We start from the raw sequence: 21455 nt of genomic DNA, 5'->3' as shown, positions 1-21455 counted from the left end.
AATAACACGATACAGTAACAATTATGTCACATATTTCTCTAACACTTGAAGCCTGTTACTGCGCAGACTTCATTTTTGTCTTTAATCCTGCCCGTGATCACTGTGTCCAAAGCACATATCCTAGCTTCTCTCTAGGCTTATTTTTCCTGTCAAATAAGGTAAGTGAATAGATCCTTAGCTCAGCCGTTTTCATTTTCTGGAGTCATGTTCCCCAGATGAAATCATTGTTTTTCTTAGAAACCTATTTCTCTGCCCCTCAACCCCAACACAAGCCTCAATGTATTTTTTCTATCTGCCATTCCAGTTCCCTGAGCCACACATCCACAAATCTTCCATTAAATGGCTGAGTCTTAAAGGCTCACGTAATGTCCTCTGTTGCTTGGTTTTGGGTTGCATAGCTGGGATCCTGTTTGGGCACACAGGTTTTTAAGCACGTGCCTTTTTAAATGTCTCCTGTGACATTTGGAGAGTGGATTAGGATGAGAAAACCCAGGGCACTTAAGAGGAAAAAAAATGATGGCATTTTAAAGCAGCTATAGTCCAGCAACCTATGCATATGTCTACTAGTCAGGGAACATTCAAGGACAGGAACTGAGTCTGTCTGGTTCTTGCTATATGTCTTCACTTGTTGCCTGTGCCTTGTAGACTCTCAGTAAATGTTTATTGAATGAATAACTGAGTGAATGAATAAACTGTCATTGAAAGTTTACCAAGAAGATAGTTAGCTCTGCTACGCAATATTATTAGGCTTATAGTTAACAGTGTTATATTGTGTACATAAAAGTGTGTTGAAAGTAGATCTCATGTTCTCTTTCCTCAATGAAATACAAAAATTTAATATTTTAAAAACTAAAATAGAATTTATTTTTATCTTATATGCATGAATGTGTTTAATTTGGTCAATAGAACAAAATTATGCACAGCAAGAGGGGAATATACTCATATGGGAAATCACTAATTTATTTTTTCCAAAATCTAAAATGTTATCCATGTATAAAGCATGTCAAAGGAGACAGGTTAAAAAAGAAGCCCTGAATTTTTTTAGTTATAAACTTATCACATATCGATTAATCAGTGTAAAATGAGCATTCCCCTTCATAAAGTACCTAACCCATCATCTCCGCAAAGCTCTCTCAGCACTCAGCGCCAATGCCCCAATCTCCAAAAACCTAACTACCCGAATATAACTAATCTCTCTTTAAGTAATCCCTGTGTTTCACATTACATTCCATATGATATAAAATACTAATATATTAGAAGGACATTTTGTGTCCTCTTCTAAATGATAAGCTCTTAGAAGGCAGGTTTGTTTCTGATTTTCATTTTGGAATCCCACCAAACTATATAGCTTTTACTTTATGCAGGTAAGTGATGAATAAACATTTGTTCAGTAAATGCATGAAGAGATGAATGAGTTATCTCAGAATGTTACAAAATGTGAGAATAAAATTTATGGAAATAAAACCAAAAATACACTTACATGTGCAAAAGTAAATAAGTCAAATTCTAAAGACAGGATAAAGGAAGAAAACAGAAGCAGCTCATTATCATGAATCTGCAGGCTCCAAAGTCAAAATTTGTATTATTTGTAATCATTCATTGAGTACCCATCCTGTAGAGTAAAGCCTTTTGCTAGACCATATACCAATACAAGTTTAAAGTTTCCAAGGAACTTTGAGTATAATTTGGGGAAAAAGATATGGTGGAAGGAAACATAGAAGAAATCTGCTGAAAACTAAGAATAACAGAAAAACAGAAGTAAAAAGTACCAAGATAGAAATGAAATGGGGAGTTGTAATTATGTATTTTCAAAATAAGACATAATTTGGATTATGTTCATTTTCTTGGTTAACAATAAAGGGGAAAATCCAGGGTGAATGACTCATTTATGGCAAAGATTCCCTGAGAGAAAAGTCTCACTAATTAGAACAAATTAAATCAGGACAAATATTGGAACACTAGAATATAAAACAATGGAATAGTTAATTCTCCAAAGGAAATAACCTATAAATGGAAAATGAAGAGGACATTTTGATATTTTAAATACAAGAAAAGAATATGGAAGAAATGTAAGATAATGAACGAAAAACAAAAGAAGTCACCTCTAAGAGAAAATGCACTAAAGCTATATCTGTTTGACATCAAACAAGAAAAATATGTAAGAAAAGTTAAAAATTCACTTGATCAGTTAGCAGATGCCCAGAATTTGTCATTGACTGGATTGTGTATGGCATGGTTTAAGAGAAAGAAATAAAATAGAATTTATTTTTTGTTCTTCCTTCTTCCAGCAAACTCTAGAAGGTGCATTGTTGCATGCAAAGCTTAATGCCACCTAGCTGTATCCTCCAGTTGCTTATAGCCTACAAAAAGGAAGTAGGACATATGCATAATAACCTATTTTGAAAAGGAAACTAGAAGTTTACAAAGTTTAAAAAGTAACTAAAGGAACATGCAATAAGAAACTGAAGATGAGGCTACTGCATATGGCTGTATGAGATGTGCCTGCAGTAGAGCTCTAGATACTGGTCTGGATGGCATCCCTTAGCATTGTACCATGCACACCCACATACAGTTGCTTTATTTCAAGGGAGGGAGAAATCACTAGCAACAAGAAAGGCTTCATTGTATAGGTAATACAGGTGGCGTTGGTACTAAGCCTGATGTTAAATGATTGGTAAGCTTTTCTTAGCACTAGGGAGGGGGTAATCTGGATTCTGCAAATGGTATAAACTAAGTCCGAGAAGCCAGAAGTACAGACCTGTGTTCCAGAGTCAGTTTGTTCAGTCGTATGGCGGTGGAGGTCACAGTGCTGAGTAAAAAGAGTAAAAGTGCTGAGAAGAAAATGTGGCAAAATTCCATGTATGGGACTTACGCTGTATTTAGCAATATAAGGAACTGTTGGAGGGTTCAGAAAAGATGTGAGTGATACAATTGAAGTAGAGTTTTAGGTCGGTAATCAAATGCGAGTGAGGCCAGATTAAGGGGAATGGTGAGCTGGAGTCAGGGAGCCCTCTTAGGAGGCCCATCTTCTAAATAGATGTGAGGGAAGGATGACCTGAACTAGGGTCAGAGCCAAGGAAACAGGAAAGCATGGAACAACAGGGAGACATTTCAGTAAAAGAATCAACAAGTCATAGTTACTGATAGGACATGAGGATCGAATCACAGGGAGTACTTAAGGGTGATTTGGAGCCTTTGCGACTAACCAGATGGTGGTGCTGCTAAAAGAAAACAGAAACAGCTGTTAGTAAATATTGACCAGTGGCCAAATATGTTAGACTAGCATTCAGAGAACAGCCAGGGCTGCAAATACTATAATTGGAATTTGAGACTCAGCTACAAAGAACATTAATTGAGAGTTTGGTGAAAGGACTGCATAGTCACCTGGAAAGCCTGGTTTGGTTAACACTAAATAGCATGAGTTTGTAGACATTTAGTTAGCATTGCGTATTGATTTATACCAGGATATTAAGAGTAGAAGATAGCTTCCAGTATAATGAGGCTGGTAGAGGGATTTCCTAAAAGAAACACAACTGGGAGTTTCCTGTAGACCTAAGACAGAACATAGTAGATCCTAGAATTAGAATACAGACGAACATGAATCAGGTGTGGTCATTTAGCGCACGGAATATGGAAATGATTGGTAACCAAATGGCAAGAATGTGACTCTTTACCAGGTTATTTCCTAAGAATTTCTGGAGCTTTGGGGTTGTTGGGTTTTTTTTTTGTTTTTTTTTTTTTTGAGCTCTCCTTCTATAAACACATTCTGATGCAGAGGATTAGAAGGGATTTGACTTGGATTCAAGTCTTGGCTCTGCAAACTTAACTAGCTATAGGTTCCTGAATGAGTCAATTGTCTTTTAAGCCCTAGATTTTCAAATATAATGGGGGGATAATAATACTTAACCTGCCTTATGTCATGTGGTTGTTGCAAAAAATTATAGTTCAGCTTTCAAGTTTATTTTCTTTGCTAAATAATCGGGGGGGGGGGGGCAGGGAACAGAAAGAGATTGCTAATCTTGCTTTCTACATTTAAATTTAGAATCTTAAATTATTCATTGCTTTTCTGTGATTCCCTCTTGCTTTTCTAACTAAAGTTTATTTTTAAAATATCGGCTGTATGTTGGATTTCTGAAGTTTTCTTTCAATGCCTATTTTTCCTTCAGGATTTAATTATGCTTTTCTAAATATAAGTTCTCCGGTTCCTAGAGTTCTCTCTTGGTAAATTGTCATGCAATACAGTTTTTAGTATACTGCATTTCGAAAGACTGGGGAAAAAAATACACTGCATTTCTTATCACTCATACTATGGAATTTTATACATAACCTGTGCAATGATTTCAAATATTTTAATACCAGTGATCTGTGATTCTGGGAATGATAAATAAGGATAAAGCCAGCAAGAAAGTAGTGAGTAGGAAAAAAAGAAACACAAAAAACCGCACATTTATTTAGAAGTTGCATGAAGATGAAACCAGAAAAGACAGCATTCGTGCTGCCTGCCACTACCAGAACCAGTAAGTAGAGACAAGGATTGATCGTTATGGGTGCCAGCAATCTGAGAAGCCTGGGGGTAATGTACCCTAAAAACTGTCTTACTATCTCATCTCAAGATGACCTTTTTATGAGAAGAAAAGGGAAGGTAAGGAGTTTGGAATTCAGGAAAAGAGTAGGTAAGGGGTTTGAACTCAGAGAAAAAGTTTAATCAGGTAAAAGCTACAGTCCAGTGATTTTCCTAGCATCCCTTTATCTGCTGACCATCTGTTCCTTATCTGCACCCTGATTGGTGGGCATTCCCTCCCTGAAGCACAATAGCTCAGATACCGTCTTGATCACTTGCAGTCCTCCTGGGCTACAAGGGTGAATTGTGTGCAGGCCCCATGGAGACAGGGTAGGTCCAGTTGTGCATTCCTGTTTCTGGAACAACAGCTTTTATGTGCATTAATCACTAAGCCTATTAACTATAACTAAAGCTAAAAAAAAAAACTTAACCCTTTAGTTCTCCCATCAAAGATACTATCTATAATTTTTTTAAAAAATAGAAAAGGAAGAACAAATATTTCACTTGAAAGTTGCAAAATCTGAAAGCTGAGTCCAGAGCCCAGCGGTTTAACACCAGCATAGAGAAACTAAAAACAAAGTTGGTTTTCATGCTTCAACAAGTGCAAAAACTGTGCAGAGCCAAATGAACTTCCCAGAGGCTTTGTCAGGATGTGGTGCCAGGATTTCTGTCCTTTCGTTTTCTCTTTGACAGGGATCTTGTTGCTGCTCCTCTGTTGAGAGAAGCCATTGCTAGAACCTAGCCAGGCAATTCAGATACTGGCACTGCTCAGTGACAAGGAGGCCGTTACTTGCTGGTGGCCTCTGACCAGCCTCTCCACCTGTCCCAGTTCTCTCTCTAAACAGTCTTTGTCCTTCAAACCCTTCCCCCTCACCACCTGTCTGCTACCTTTTCATAGCCTTTTCAGAGAAATTCAAGCATGCATAGGTTGGTAACCCTCTTACCACAAACATAATCTGTGGTGTACTTGGGGGTGTGAAAGCCACAGGATTTCATTCATCTGTTCTTGTGTGCAAGAAATAGTTACTGAGTATTGTTTTGTGCCAGGCACTGTTCTAGGTAATGGAGTGCTTAGTAAGTAAAAAAGATAGACAAAGCTCCGTGCCCTCACGGAACGTACATTCAACAGGAGCAGACAGGCAATAAACAAGAAGATCATTTCAGATAATGCATGCATTGTAAGTCTGTTACTAATTCTGTAATCATATGATTTCAGCTATTGAGAATGAAGGAAGGCAGAAAGCAGATACGCCCTAATCTCTCTTTTTGTCTTTTCTCACTAGGCGAGTAACAGTTCATGTTTGCTTCATAAATGAAGCAGCTTTAAAGAAATTCATATTCTGTCTGGAGTGACAGACCACAACTTTACCTGTTCTTGCTACCCATGACTCTATATGGATGATTCAGAAATTGGAACAAAGTGTTTTACTGTGAAACTGGCACTGAATTAATCATCTATAAAGAAGAACTTACATGGTGCAGGACTCTATTTTAACGACCTGGGGGACTTGTAGTCTCATTTAGAACCTGCAACTGATGTTGGGAGAGAATGCACGTGTCCCAGACTGCGCGCCCGTTTTGCATGCCTCCAGAAATGTCTAATTGCTGAGAAGCCACATAGCTTTATTTTCAGTTACAATTTGCAGTTTGTAGTTATCTTAGTCCCCTCAAGTAGAGTTCAGCCTGGAGCGTCAGGGTAGTAATTTTTCTCAAAGGGATCTAGAGGGATTTTAAATCCAAAAAACTTGATCGCATCTGCCACTGTACATATGAAAAGCAGTGAAGGAAAAGTGATTGGAATAGGTATCATGTCAGCCTTGTAGTTGCTGATTAATGATATGGGTCTGATCTCGGTCTCTTCCTGATATAAATCATGCTCAGCCCTATCCCACTAGACAGATGGACATGGTTGGTTGCATCTATCTGTGCTGGGGAGCCAGCACTGAACTAGAACAGTGATGCCTTTGCAAAGAGGAGACTCCCCAAAAGAGTCATTGCACGAAGAACATACGAATACTGAACAGCACGAGAGTCACCGAGGAGGACATTTGTCAACCCTGCTGAAGTCGGCCTTTTCCATTGACCACTGTAAAGTGCATAAATCATGCTTGCAAAATACATTGCAAAATGTTTATATTCTAAAACTATTACAGAGTTATGGAAGGGGACTTGGGGAAATTGCTGAATGTATGAAGGTCCCGTTTTCAATTTCCACCATGGGAGAGAGTAAATATAAATTATGACATATAGTATCTAAGGTTAGAAAACCATACCCACATGCTAATATGGGTGTTGAAACTAGGTTACTTGGCTTTTACAAGAATGCAAGAAATCAGAAAACTCTACTTATTTATAGTATAATCACCATTATCTGTTTAAAGGATCCATTTATTTAAAATCAGGCATTCTATATCCATTAAGGTTTATGAATTAAAAATAAAAAGAGAGCTTTATGTAGTTATGCATGTCAGTTTGCTACTTAAAATGTATGACTGCGTTTGTCATATTAAGAGTGAATTTGGCAGGAATTCCCAAGATGGACATTGTGCTTTTAAACTTGTAAGAGTTTGTAAGAAATTGTAAGATGTGAATTTCCCTTGCCATTTTTTATTTAACAGTCAAAGGAACATCTGACTGAAGTCAAAGAATGCATTCCTATGGCTTATTTTGATGAAGGTTCTTTTGCAATATCATAAACATACACAACATAAAGGAAGCCAAAGCTTTCCATTATAACTTAATTCTTATAATAACATTATTGCCAAATACTACCACCATCAGATGACCATTTTCAACGTAGTGATACAAAAAGGCATGAGAAACTAACTGCTAGCTTTTCTTTGATTTCTAAAATGTAAGAATTTCTAGTGTAGTTGGATTTTAGCTTACATTCAAATCTAATCCAAATATAACTTGAATACGTGGCCTTTGCTCTTTTTTGTACCAAAGAGCCTAAACAATTTCTACGATCCCTTCTCTAAAGTGCTGTGGTTCTTTGAACACTTGTCATTTTTCTAAGATACACCTTAGTGCTTTGGGAAGCTCCATTAACCTATTTAGGCCCTCAGATATCACGTGATATAGTCAATTAGCAATAGAAACAGAGGTCAGTTTAATTGCTGAAAGGACCTGTCTCAGTCATGTGTCATTGATTGTTTAGAGGAAAATAGACATAGATTAATATGAGTTTAGGAGTAGGTCACAACTAGATTGAGAAGATTAATGCTTAGTAGTTGGACTTGTTTCACCAATGGTTTTGATCTTCATAGGCATGTGACAATGTTGTTTAATGAGCTTGAGAGGATAATAAATGCACTTTTGTTCTCAACTAGTATCTGGGTCTTAACATGCAAAGACAGGGTCCTAATCAATAGAGTTAAATAAAAAAATTTCAGCAAATTACGAAATCTGGCAAGGCAGGTAAAGGGAAATATATTCTGCCTAATTAAATATATTGGTTCATTGAGAGTTACATCGATTACCAGTTTTTAAAACACTGAATTTCCATAAAATGCATGAACAATAGAAAAATGCTGAACATTATTTTGGATGCTAGCTGCTTGGGCATTAATTGTGTCATATCTGCTTTAGGACACATATATATAATATATACATATAAATTCGTTTTGTGTTCTGAATATTTTTCATAAATCAGTGTTTCAAAATTGCCTTTTAAACTGATCTTCAGAAATCTGCAGATTCTAAATTATACTGAAAGCTTTGTACCTTTGGTAGAACCCAAGTTTATAAAGAAACTAGCTCTGTGATAAACTATTCTTGCCCAGTGATATCCAAGTGCTTCTGGATTTTGTACTATAATCTAATGTGCTCACCACACTGCCACTTTTTAATGATTCAGAGACAAATTGGTTGTTTTAAAATACAATAATAGAATAAGTAACCTGCCCCCTTCAAAGAGGTTTAAGTATGTGAAAAATGAAAAGGTATGAAAAAGCATGTGTCCGTAATGAGGTATTTGTTCTGTAGTAAGAAATATATTTCATTAAGCATTAAAATATTTTGGAGAAACAATGACATGTTTTGGAACTCTAATTCAATTGAAGTGAAATTAACAAAAGTGTTCAGAATTCATGAATATTACTTACTGTGTTTCTGCAGCTACGTTTTGGTTTCAAAATGTAATTCCAATATTCACATTTAGCCCTTCCATATCTATGCTCCTTTAACTACAAATTATTTTTCCAAAAGGCAGGTTTAGCATAGCAGAGTAAATGTTGGGGAAAAATTGTAACAATTCTCCACTTTGCTATTAACTGATATTGGTAAGTCACTGCCCCTCATTGGGTCTCAGTTTTGTATTTACCTATATGGAGAACCCAGAGGTCCCATATTAGGTGGGAAAGCTATTGATAGAAGACTGACAATGAAAATAAAAGAGAGAGCTGAAACCACCCCATGCAAAATATTCAACTCTGGTCTCAGTGAATAAGCAACTTGAACATAAAAAGTCATGGCTGCCTTGGCCGGGGAGCTCCGTTGGTTACAGCATCATCCTGATGCCCCAAGGTTGCGAGTTTGATCCCTGGTCAGGGGCACATACAAGAATCAACGACTGAATGCATAAATAAGTAGAACAACGAATCAATCAATCTCTCTTCCCTCACCCTCCTTCCCTCCGCCCTTCCTCTGTCTCTTAAAAAAAAGTCATTACTGTTCTTGTTTGTAATGTAAATAGGGTCCATTAGTAAAAGTGAAACTTAGTCTCTTGTGGGGTGAATTGGATAACCATTTACATAAGAGATAGCTTTTTCCTTTGCTTAAATAAACGTTTTTGGATCACCTCTGAAGAATGAAAAGCACTACTATGTTTTAGTCATTTTAATCAGGAAGAGATATAAGATGTGTGTAACATTTGGTAATGTACCAAATGTAACCATTTAAATCTCATTTTCTTAAAAGCTAAGAGCAGAAAATGTAAGATGCTCATCAAGTTTTTTAGAATGCCAAAAGATAATTTAGAATCTATTTGGAAAGGAGTAATTCATAAATTTAATTTTAAGTTGGAAAGCAGGAAAAGAATTTTAAAATAAGCTAGCTTGTCTTTGAAACAACATTTTGAAATTGTCATTAAAATATAAACACTCAGATTGAAATTCTGACTTGTTTATTTATGATATCAGGTCACATAATGGATGATGTTGCTGCTTTCCATGAACAAGTCTGGAAATGCTTTTGTTTGTAAAGAAAAAATAATAGTGCTTTTATTTCCTAACAAGCTATTGTTTTAGAAATAATCCATATTAAAATGGATACTCATGACCCTAAATATTTGCTAAGCATTTTAAACTGATAACTGCCATCTCCAACTACATCCTTATGATGTTTTTGAAAATAAGATTAAGTTAACTGTAAACTAAAAACTGTAGTATTTTCACTTACTTGTTTTTTGAGCTGTAAGACTCACTAAATGACATGTTCTAACAAAATACCCTATTCTCCTATGTTCTAAAGATTAATATGTGATTTTAGTGTCCCACTTGCCAAAGTTTTTTAAATTAATGGATGTGGAAAGTATTCATTTAGATGAATGCACAGATGCATTGCTAGTTCAGTCAGATTGGAGTTTTCCTATTGTAATGTAAATGTATGTCAACACTGTTCTAAATAGTTTTATTATGACAAGTTTAATTAAATAAAAAAGGTTGTAAAATGTGATGTGTATGTGTATATACTGTATGTGTACTTTTTAAAATAGGTATATGTTCTGACCTTTTTTATACAGGTTTGAATTTGAAATTACATTATATATACATATACTTTATTGTTCTAAATAAAGAATTTTATGCACTCTCATAAATTTGCCCTGTTATTTGATATTTTAAGGTTACCACACATGTTCACAACATGGTTCGGTATTTAAGCTAAAATCAAATTTTTCTGTAGAAACTTTGACATTAATCTAGATTTTGTTGTAATATGGACAGAAGAGGGTAGAAAATCATTTCAATTCAATAAATATTTATTGGTCACTAAAATAGGTAAGATAATCAAGGAAAGTAAAATTGAATTAACACATTGTTTGATCTCAAGAGGTTTCTACCTTAGTTGGGGAGAAGATAGGAAACACACTAGGTATGCCAGGGAGGACCCCAAAAATCCAGAATTTATTTATAAAAAATTGTGTATTTATTCTTACATGTTTAAACTTCAGTCACCTTAAAAGTACTCTCCATTTGATGCAATACACTTACCGAGACATTTTTTTTCCACTGCTCGACTCGACAATTTTGATACCTTTTAGTGCCTCTTCTGTTGTTTTTGTGTTTTGTTTTTTTTTTCACCTCTCCCACAGTGGCAAAACGTTTCCCTCTTGAGGACTTTTTTCATCGAGGAAAACAAACATCATTTAGGGAAGATCAGGTAAATAGGGCAGGGTCATGCCATTTTTGGTCAAAGACTGCTGAACACTCAGCACCGTGTGATCAGGTGCACTCGTAAATCACCCATCATAAAATGGGCAAACGCATTCAAAGAGTCTTCAAATAAAATTCACTGAAGCTGAATGCAGCCTCTCACAACAACACCAGCTGGTACACTGATTCAGATGGGTTCCTAGAACACTCACCTAGGGAGGGAAGCCTGTACTATAAAGGGCCTGCCCTCCAGAATGATTCGGGGTTTGGGGGGCACCCCCCGCCCATACAGCCACACTAAAGTAAATACCTAAGAGCAAAACTTAGGTCCAGTTAATGTGCTTAGAGTATCAGAAAAGAGGAATGGGTACAGATGAGAAAAGGTCATGGAGAAGTTGGTATCTAGGCTAGCACAAAGATGAAATATTCTGATAGAGAAGAATTACCCCCAGACTGAGCTGTGTTGCTAGTAGTAGAAAGCTATAAAATTTCTCACCTTATTCCCTCAAATCAAACCAGTGTGTACTGAGCGTATAGTGCATAATGAAATTTATAGAGCAATGAGACCAGAACCTCGGATGCCACAATGAGGAGGGCAGATGTTTTTCTTAAGGACCATGGGAAGCCATTGCATGTTTCTAAGCTGAATGACAAGGTCAAACACTGTCATGGCTTATGTGGTTTAGGCATTAAATAATCATCCTGCTTAACATGACTCTTGAGAGCAACTCTTCCAGCTTTGTAACACCACACTTAATTCACCCACCATTGAAAAAATAATTTCTTTGCTGATTCTCCTTACTCTGCTCACCCTGTGTACACCAGTGTAAGCCCAGACAACTATAATGGCCTCCTAAGTGATCACACACCTCCGTTATTTAGCCCTTTTTCAATCAGTCCTTCACATTAGAATGACTGTATAGAGTGAATGGAGACAACTGATGATATTTTTCTCATTAAAATACTTAATTGATTTCTCATCATTTTCAGGATAAAACCTAACTCATCAACATGGCTTCCAAGGCACTCCTCAATCCATCTCATAATATGTTGGGGGGAATTGCTAAATTGTTTTTTTGTTTAAGCTATCTGTAACATGAGGACTAGAGTCAATCAAGAATACTTAAACCACTGCATTCCCAAATTTAATGCAAATAATAAGGCATAGAATTGAAATAAAATTTGTATCACCTATTGCAACTTTTTATTGTGGACACTTTGAAATTCAAGGGGAAGTTGACCCTTGAAGAACACAGGTCTACAAATGCATGAGTGTTTTCCAATAAATGCACAGTAGGCGCATATCCCCAGGTTTTCTATCCATGGATGCAACCAAACATGGATTGAAAACAGTATTATCGGTCCACAGTTGGGAATCAGAGGATGCTAAGGGCTAACTGCATTTTTCTCACCATTCTGTATAAATGCTTCGAGCATTTGCAGATTTTGCTGTCTGCCAGGAGTCCTAGAACCAATCTCCTATGGATACTGAGGGACAACTGTAGTTAAGTTTTTTGTGGAATCAAGGTTACACGTAGACTTTTGGCTGAGTGTGGGGAGTGTCAGTGCCCCTAACCAGCATTATTCAAGGGCCAACTGTACATACCAAAGGAGACAGAGTAGTGTAATGAATCCCTATGCAATCATACCTAGCTTTGACCTTACTCAATTCCTGAGTGGTCTTGTTTTATCTGCCTCCTCGCTATACTCTTTATCCACTTCCTCTATCATGTTTTAAGGCAAATACCTAAAATATTTTATCTGTAAGTACTGTATTTATATATGTCTCTCTAAATGCTGGAAACAATTTTATTTCCTGAGTCTATTCACTTTTCCATTCTCACAGCTGACTATTTATGCATTATTTTTTTTCTCTCAAACTACCCGCCCCATTCTCCATAGCTGATAACCTTGATTGCTATTTCACCTTAAAAACTTAAATGAGAAAAGAGAACTTCTAAGGCTCCTAAACCCGAGAGGCTGATTTTCTGTGGAGCTAAAGAAACCAAAATTATGGACACCTCACTTAAAGAGGTTCTTAATATGTCCTAGGATGGTATATAGCAATATAGTCACATGGTCATATATTTCTGTATTTATCTTTAAGACATTAGCAGGTATTCTGGTGTGGAAATAACTTCTAACAACCACTGTGACCACTGTATCAATTCATTATGACACGGTTACCCAAAGGTGCTTGGCCAGAAGCTATGTCATGACTCAACCATGTCCGATGGATCTGGCACCTGAACTATGTGGGTGATGGAGGAGAAACAAGGTTTGAAATAAGTGGAGCCAGAGCTAGTTTGTGGAAAATTTTTAAAATCATCACATTCACCTGGTGGGTAAAATTCTAAGCAGAGGACTCAGGTTTCATTAATGCCTGGCCCAAACAGAAAATAGTAATGCAGAGTATACCTTCAAACATATTTTTCCCTTAATGTTGAGGAAACAATAGAATTTAATAAAATTGCTGTTTATAGAACCAAAAAAAAATCTGTATATGAGGACATATGCGTTAGGCTTCTCAATGTACTGGTATTGCCAAATGCATAGTGTTGCACATACACCATTGTGGTATCTATCATACAGAATTGTTTCATTGTCCTCAAACAATCCCTTGTGCTTTATGTGTAACATTCCCCTCCTCCCCCTGAACCTCTAGAAAACACTGATTTTTAAATTGTCTCTATAGCTTTTTAATATTTTCCAGAATTTCATATAATTTAAATCCAACAGTACATATCCCGTTCAGGCTGGCTTCTTTCACTTAGCAATATGTATTTAAGATTCATCTATGTCTCACATGGCTTGATAGCTCATTTCTTTTTATCACTGAATAATATTCCATTGTATAGATATGTCACAGTTTGTTTATGCATTCGCCTATTAAGGACATCTTGGTTGCTTCCAGTTCAGGGCAATTATGAATAAAACTTCTATAAACAATTTTTTTTTGGTGAACATAAGTTTTCATATCAGTTTGGTAAATACCTAGGGCCACTGGACTGTATGATAAGACTATGCTAAGATTTATAAGATACTCTCAATTTGTTCTCTAAAGTGGATGCACCATTTTGCATTCCCAGCAACTCCGAATAGAGGTTTTCATGCTCCATATCCTTGCCAGCAATTATTATCAGTATTTTGGATTTTGGCCATTTTAATAGGCTGGTAATAATATATCATTACTGTTTCAATTGCAGTTTCCTAATGACAAATGATGTTGGGCATCTTTTCATATGCTTATTTGCCATCTGTGTATCTTCTTCTGTGAGGTGTCCAGATATTTTGCCCTTTTTAAAATCGGACTCTTTTCCTATTGTTGAACTTTAAGAGTTCCTCATATATTTTAGGTACAAGTCCTCTGTCAGGTCTGTGTTTTGCACATATTATCCACCAGTCTTTTCATTCTCTTAAGAGTTTCTCACAGAGCAGCTGCCAGCATTTTTTAAAAACACATGGAAGAACACAGAGTATCTTGCTCAATTTATTCCCTTCTTAATCAGAGTAAAAGCAGCCTCCATACTACCTCAAATTGTTGATTACTTTCATATTTTGCTACTGCTATATTTTTTTATTTTCAGGTTCTTCTTGTTGGTGGAGTATTTTAGACACATGCAAATGTGGGCTCTTCTGTGTAGCAATGTGGTCTCCCCAGTATGAGGCTGTTGAACATAATGACATTTTAAAGACTTCAAACATATATTTTTAAAGACTCAAAAAGCCAAAACACTTGAGAAGAAAAAAGTGGGTAAAAGTCAGACATTATTGAACTTCAGTTTGGAAAGATATTTTAGAATTTTTATGAAAACAAGAAATTGCAAACTACTGATTTGCATATATAAGATAGATATACAGAATCCCTTTCTGTCATCTTTGTATTTACTTATTAAAGAATTCAGAAACTAAATAAAGAATAAATAGATATGAAACAAAGTCAATAAAGATGACGAAATAAATTTAAAAAACTACTCTGACATAACGCGAACTGTAACAAAGAATATATTGTATGCAAAGCAATAAAAGAAAATGTCAATATACTATTATGTATCTTAGAAAGGGGAAGTTATGAAGATAATTATGTATATCTTTGCTTCTATTTATAATACAGAATGCTAAATCATAAAACAAATAAAATTACCTATGGGGAAGGATATAATTGCCTCCTATGGAAAGAAAAAGTGTGAAGCTAAACTCTGAGTAAGTTAGTTTGTAGATTTGTCTTGGGAACGATGTTTGAGTCTCAGTTTTCACAATCGAACTAGAAAAAGTTTGTGAAGCAACTGAGGAAATTAAAACTCTGACTACATAATGAATTATGCATAAAGTTTATTTTCTTAAGGAGTCTTAATGGTGTCATCATATATTAAAATATTCAGCTCAGACTGTCATAACTAAATACCATATAATGAGTGGCTGGAACAACAGAAATTTGTTTTCTCCCATTTTTGGAAGCTGAAGTCTGAGGTCAGGGTGTCAGCGTGGTCAGATTTAGAGAAGGCTCTTTCTCTGGCTTGCAGACAGCTGCCACCTCCTCATATGCTCACAAAACCTCTTTGTGTGTGTGCACAGCAAGAAGAACAAGTTCTCTGGTGTCCTCTTACAGGGACACTAATCCCAGCACAGTGGCCCCACCCTTATGACATTATCTAACCCTGGACACCTCCGAAAGGCCTCATATTCAGCTACCGTAATATTGGCAGCTAGGGCTTCTACATATGATTTTAGGTGAGGGGGTCACAAACATCCAGTCCATAACAGATTTTGTACAAAAAGATTCTTTAATCTTTTAGAGTTATGCTGAGATACAAGTGAAATGTTAGGAAATGGTCTCGTTATCTTACCACATCATGTACCTGATTATTTTGACTTCTCATGAAACATTGTATACGACCAATGTATACAGAGCCTGAGTCCCAGAATAGCATTGTTTTTATTTTAAGAACATTTTATTACCTTTTGAAGACATTTAGGGCTCTCGATGATTCCAGATCACCTTAAACCAGGGTTTCTGGACTTTGGCACTACGGACATTGCTAATTGAATAATTTTCTGTTGCAGGGTCTGTCCCGTGCATTTTAGGCTATTTAGCAGCGTCCTTGGTCTCTCTCCCCACCCACTAGATACCAGCAGCACCCCCTACCCCAGTATAACAGGAAATGTCTCAGGTATGGGTAATTATCCCCTGAGAGGCAAAATTATGCCCTCCACATTGATGGCCTTAATCTAATCAGGAATGGAGATCTTGAAATAAAATGTGGGTCCCTGGGAGGGCCCATTCTTTCTATTCATGCAACAGTTTCAGGGCTCCAACTCAGTGCTTGGGATTTTTTTTTTTTTTTTTTTTTTAACCAGGGCTCAACTCCTTGGCAAGCCCTTAGGTTAATGTTTACTCACCAGCCCTGAGAGTTTACCGAAAATTCAAATCAACTTCTTAAACTTTAGTTGACAGTTCTATTATCAGCAGATATTTCCTAAGAAAAAGGGACATAAATGCTTTTCATATCTCTCTGAATTTTTTTGTTGTTAATTTTAGAGTAGCTTGGAATGTTTTAAATTCATCTTTTGTGTTTACATTATTACAGATGTCCCCAGAATTGCTTTTCTCTCTTTTACCCTTTTTTTCTAGTTTGTTTTCCGTATCTGGAGGGTTGATCCAATTTATCTATGAGATTGCTAGAGTGGAAATCCTCTCCATCTTGCATTCTTTGTTAAACCCAATCAGGTTTGAACTTCTATCATTCCACTGAAACTGTTCTTTTAAGGTTGTTATATAAGGAATTTCAATGATCAATTCAGAGTCCTCATTAGCTATAAATTCACTAGTACACTTCATTCCTGTGTTGTCTCCTTTATTAGTTGTTCCTTTTCATTCTCCTCCTTCCTCATTTTCTTCATGTCTGATTGATATTGGAATGTTTCATATCTCAGTGGTTGACCCTCTTATAGAATACACTCTTTTTTGGTGACCTAATTTTGTCTACTTCCTTTAAATAATACAAATGTAGCAAATATACCCAAATAATTTAGCTGGCTCCAATCCCTCTCCTCTTGGATATCTGAGTGTAATCTCGAAGTTAACATCCAAAACTGAACTTCAGATCTTATTGAAAAAAAATGAAGCAAAACAAAGCATAAAACACAAACCCCTGCTTAATTTAATATTTTTAAGAGGAGTTTTTGTTGCTATCATCAAAATGAAGTCTTAAAAGTATTAAAAATTATGCCCTAGGTTTATATTTCTATTAATTGAAGATTGTTCTATGACTAGTATTTGCTACAGTTAAAAATCATTTCTTCAACAGGATAAACTTTACCCAAATAATATTTTGGCTGTGACTTCAGTATGTGCAAAACTATGTTGCTTTTTTCCTGGATATAAACAGTGATTTTAATATCTATTTGTCTAAAAATACCCTAATTCTTATTCTAAAATGAACTCATTCAAGTATGGTATTTATGTAGGATCATAAAGACTCTAGGATTTTAATCCTAGGCAAAAGGAAATTATGTAATTGAACGTATTCATAATATGTTGATATGATGTAAAATATATTTCATTCAAATATTTTTAATGTATTAACATACACCCCCTCTAAAAACTTTCAGAAAATAAAGTAACCTTAAAAAGAATTCATTATTTGTAATTCTTTGGGTGGTTGATGGTAAAAATTGCTGTAAAGTAAATTCTCTCTCTTTACTCTTTATGAACAATCATGGGATTTTTGTTTGTTTGTTCTTTGGGTTTTTGGGGGGGGTTTTTGAGATTGGGCATTGCTCTGCTTAGCTACCGAAGGGTTTCTTTTGTGGGAGGAAATGGGGTGGAGAATGAAACATTTGTATGTAGCCTGTAATACTCTGAAGGACAACATTACATTCTAAGCAAGATGTCATTAAATGATTCACTTCAAAGAGAGAAAGTTTTCTTAGACAAATAGGTACAGATATTTTTAAAAACAAATGAATTTTGAAATATATATAATAATAGCTCAAACTTTATATATCCCAACTCTACCTGGTGTAGAGTTTATTGAAATATCAGAAGAGTTGACTTTTTTTTTAACCAAACCATTCATTGTGCAATGTAAATATGTTAAAAAGCTTTTTATTTTTTAATATATTTTATTGATTATGCTATTATAGTTGTCCCATTTTTTTCTCCCCTTTATTCTCCTCCATGCTGCACCACCCTCCCCCCTACTATTCAACCACTCACTCAGTTCATGTCCATGGGTTGTACATCTAAGTCCTTTGGCTTCTCCATTTCCTATACTATTCTTAACCTCCCCCTGACTATTTTGTACCTACTATTAATGCTGCTTATTCCCTGTACCTTTTCCCTCATTCTTTCCCCTCCCCCTCCCTTCTGTTCTACTGCTTATAGTTTTTGATCTTCTTCTTTTTCTTAGATAAGTCCCTTTAACATTTCATATAACAAGGGCTTGGTGATGATGAACTCCTTTAACTTGAACTTATCTGGGAAGTACTTTATCTGCCCTTCCGTTCTAAATGATACCTTTGCTGGATAGAGGAATCTTGGATGTAGGTCCTTGCCTTTCATGACTTTGAATACTTCTTTTCAGCACCTTCTTGCCTGTAAGGTTTCTCTTGAGAAATCAGCTGACAGTCTTAGGGGAACACCTTTGTAGGTAACTGTCTCTATTTCTCTTGCTGCTTTTAAGATTCTCTCCTTATCTTTAATCTTGGGTAACTTAATTATGATGTGCCTTGGTGTCTGCTTCCTTTGGTCCAACTTCTTTGGAACACTCTGAGCTTCCTGGATCTCCTGGAAGTCTATTTCCTTGGCCAGATTGGGGAAGTTCTCCTTCATTATTTTTTCAAATAAGTTTTCAATTTCTTGCTCTTCATCTTCTCCTTCTGGCACCCCTATGATTCAGATGCAATGACTCTATAGTTCTCTCAAAGCAAACGCCAAGTTTCTTTGATGGTTTCGGTGACTTGTGTCCTTGACCCCCACTTTACCTTACCTCTCTACAACTTTCCTTTTGGCTCACTCTGCCTGGGTTGCACTGCCCTCCTTGGATGTTCTAAACACACGCCCAGCCTGGGGCTATTCACTGCCTGTGCCCTCTGCTTGGAACATTCTCCCTGCAGGTGCCCATCTACATGGCTCGCTCCCTCAGCTTGTTAAGGCTTTGCTCAAATGTCAATTCCTCAGTGAAGTCAAACCTAGATATTATATTTAAAATAACAACATGCCCCCTTCTACCTCTAGCACTTAGACCAATTTAGTGTGTTTTGCATTCTTTTTATAGTACTTATCACCTGCTAATACAGAAGTTCTTAAACTTAGTTCATGGTGCTCTTAGTCTTTCCTTAATATTTTCACAGCACCTCTGGTGAAAAGAAATATCTAACATTTCCCTTTATTAAATGATTAGAACCAAGCAATCTAATAAGTATTGGGCAGGGCAAAAGTAGGTTTACCTTTGTTCCTGTGAAAAATAATACAATAATTAACAAATAATAATATAAGAGTAAACTCTGTTTTGTGTACTCACAACTGTAAACCTACTTTTGCCCCATGCTATATTTATATTGTAACAACTTAATAACAATCTGAAAAACTAATACATATAAGTTGAAGGAAAATAACAGATATTTCATTATTAATCATAATTACTTACTAATAGGATATGTTGCCTCTTGGACCTTGAATGGTCAGCACTTGGAATCATAATGGACAACACTACCCTTATTCCCTGAGGCATATTGATTTTTTTACAGTATTATTAACAGAGCAACTGCTGAAAAGCTGGCCTTGAAAACATATGATGCCATCAAAGTTTAGCATGATCTAATGTTGAAATATGGAGTTACCTCAGCTAATAGTCTGTACATTGTCTAACAGATATTGCTGTGTTTCCCTTGAACGCTTAGATAATCAGTGCCGTATCATCTCTATAAATTTTGCTGTAATATCTCAGGATGCCTTGGCACCTAGTTTGGGAACCATGGCTTAAGAACATAATTATTAATTAGGTGTATTATTTATTATCTTCTTTACCACCATCCCTCATGATAGAATGTACTCAGGCACAGAAATTTGTGTCAGTTTTGTTCTCTGACCTATTCCAAGTACCTTAAATAATCTTGGTATAGGTAGATTTTTAGCACAAATTTGGGGCATAAATGATTATCGGTCATTTATATTTCTTTTTCTGTGAACTGTTTATATATTTGCCAATTTTTCTTTCAGATATTATCTTTATTTGGTTTGTGAATATGTTTCACATACCCAGGAAATTAGCATTTTGCTTACTTTATGTTCAACAAATATTTTTCCCAGTTTATCTCTCTTTACTTGACATTTTAATACTTTTTTGCTGCACTGATAGTTTAAATTTTCCTAAGTAAATTCTGCCATTTCCTTTTCTTTATAGCCTATAGGTGATATTTTATGTTTAAACATACTTTGCCCATTTCATGACCCTAAATAAAAAAATGTATCCACGGTTTTTTTTAATGTATTAGGGTAACTTTTATATTATTATTATTATTATTGTTGTTGTTGTTATTTTAAATCACTGTTTTATCAAAATTCGTTAGTGCTCTAAGATAGAAATACAGCTTCATCTTCATTCAGTTGGCTAGCTGCTGTCTCAACATTGCCTATTAAATAATTGATCTTTCCCCACTGCCCTAAAATAACAGCTCGACCACATGTGTAATCCCCATGTGTATTTTGGCTCTATTTATAGAACTGTCATTCTGTTTTATCTGTCATTTTGTTTCTTTCAAGCACCAAACCTTTGACTTCCTGTGATCTTGAAAATTGTCCTTCGTTTTCTCTCACAAACTAATGGATCTTTAATTTAGAGTGGCGTAAAATATTACCCTTTGAAGCTCTTTTTTTAAAGCTTAATTCCAAGAAAACAATTTGGCAAGAATTAGAAATCACAATTCAAAGAGGACCTAAACAAAAGTTCTCCAGGAGACTTTTTCTTTGTCCATTCAACTATGTTTCACAGTTCCAGACATACTGTGGTGACATAGAATTTCATGCCTCGAAAATTTTCTAACACTGGAAACGAGGCGGCATGAATGAACTTCTTATACATTAAGTACAGTGAAGACTAGTGATGACTAGATTTTCTGTATACAACCAGCAACCTGGTTAGTCATTTGTCATGATCTTTCAAACACAAGGACAGTGATGTCATGAATTGCCATTTTGTTCTCAGTGAATACTCCAAAACCTCACACTATGCAATTAGAAACACAAATCAAAATATTAACAGTCTCTTATTTTCCCATAATAATATTTTTGAATGGACTTTGCTCATATCAGTATATTTGATATGAATCATCCCAGGTAAAGCATGAAGCACCATAGCTAGTGAGTATTATTATCCCCTAAAGACTCACAAAACCTTTATGCATTTACTTGAATTCAAAGAAGACATATATGCATATACATGTGTGAAGATTTTAAGGTAGCTTTTGGCAACTTGACATAAATTTTCAAAATATCAAGACTGGCTTTGAAAGGTTTC

General features: G+C 35.7%; 1 protein-coding gene across 2 annotated transcripts in view; it reads left to right on the top strand.

Annotated features, from left to right (window-relative positions):
- The window catches only part of KITLG (KIT ligand), a 91408-nt gene extending 81029 nt beyond the window's left edge, over positions 1-10379 (top strand). For both annotated transcript variants that reach the window (XM_054580179.1, XM_054580178.1), the window contains exon 10: positions 5845-10379. The gene's annotated coding sequence lies outside the window, so the exon portion shown is untranslated. The remainder of the gene's footprint in view (positions 1-5844) is intronic.
- Positions 10380-21455: the final 11076 nt, after the last annotated feature.

Source organism: Pteronotus mesoamericanus, unplaced genomic scaffold (assembly GCF_021234165.1).
Source record: "Pteronotus mesoamericanus isolate MK-2021 breed Mesoamerican mustached bat unplaced genomic scaffold, CSHL_Meso_final contig_56, whole genome shotgun sequence".
Lineage (NCBI taxonomy): Eukaryota > Metazoa > Chordata > Mammalia > Chiroptera > Mormoopidae > Pteronotus > Pteronotus mesoamericanus.
Note: the sequence above shows the minus strand (reverse complement) of the source record. Positions and strands in the feature narration are given on the sequence as shown.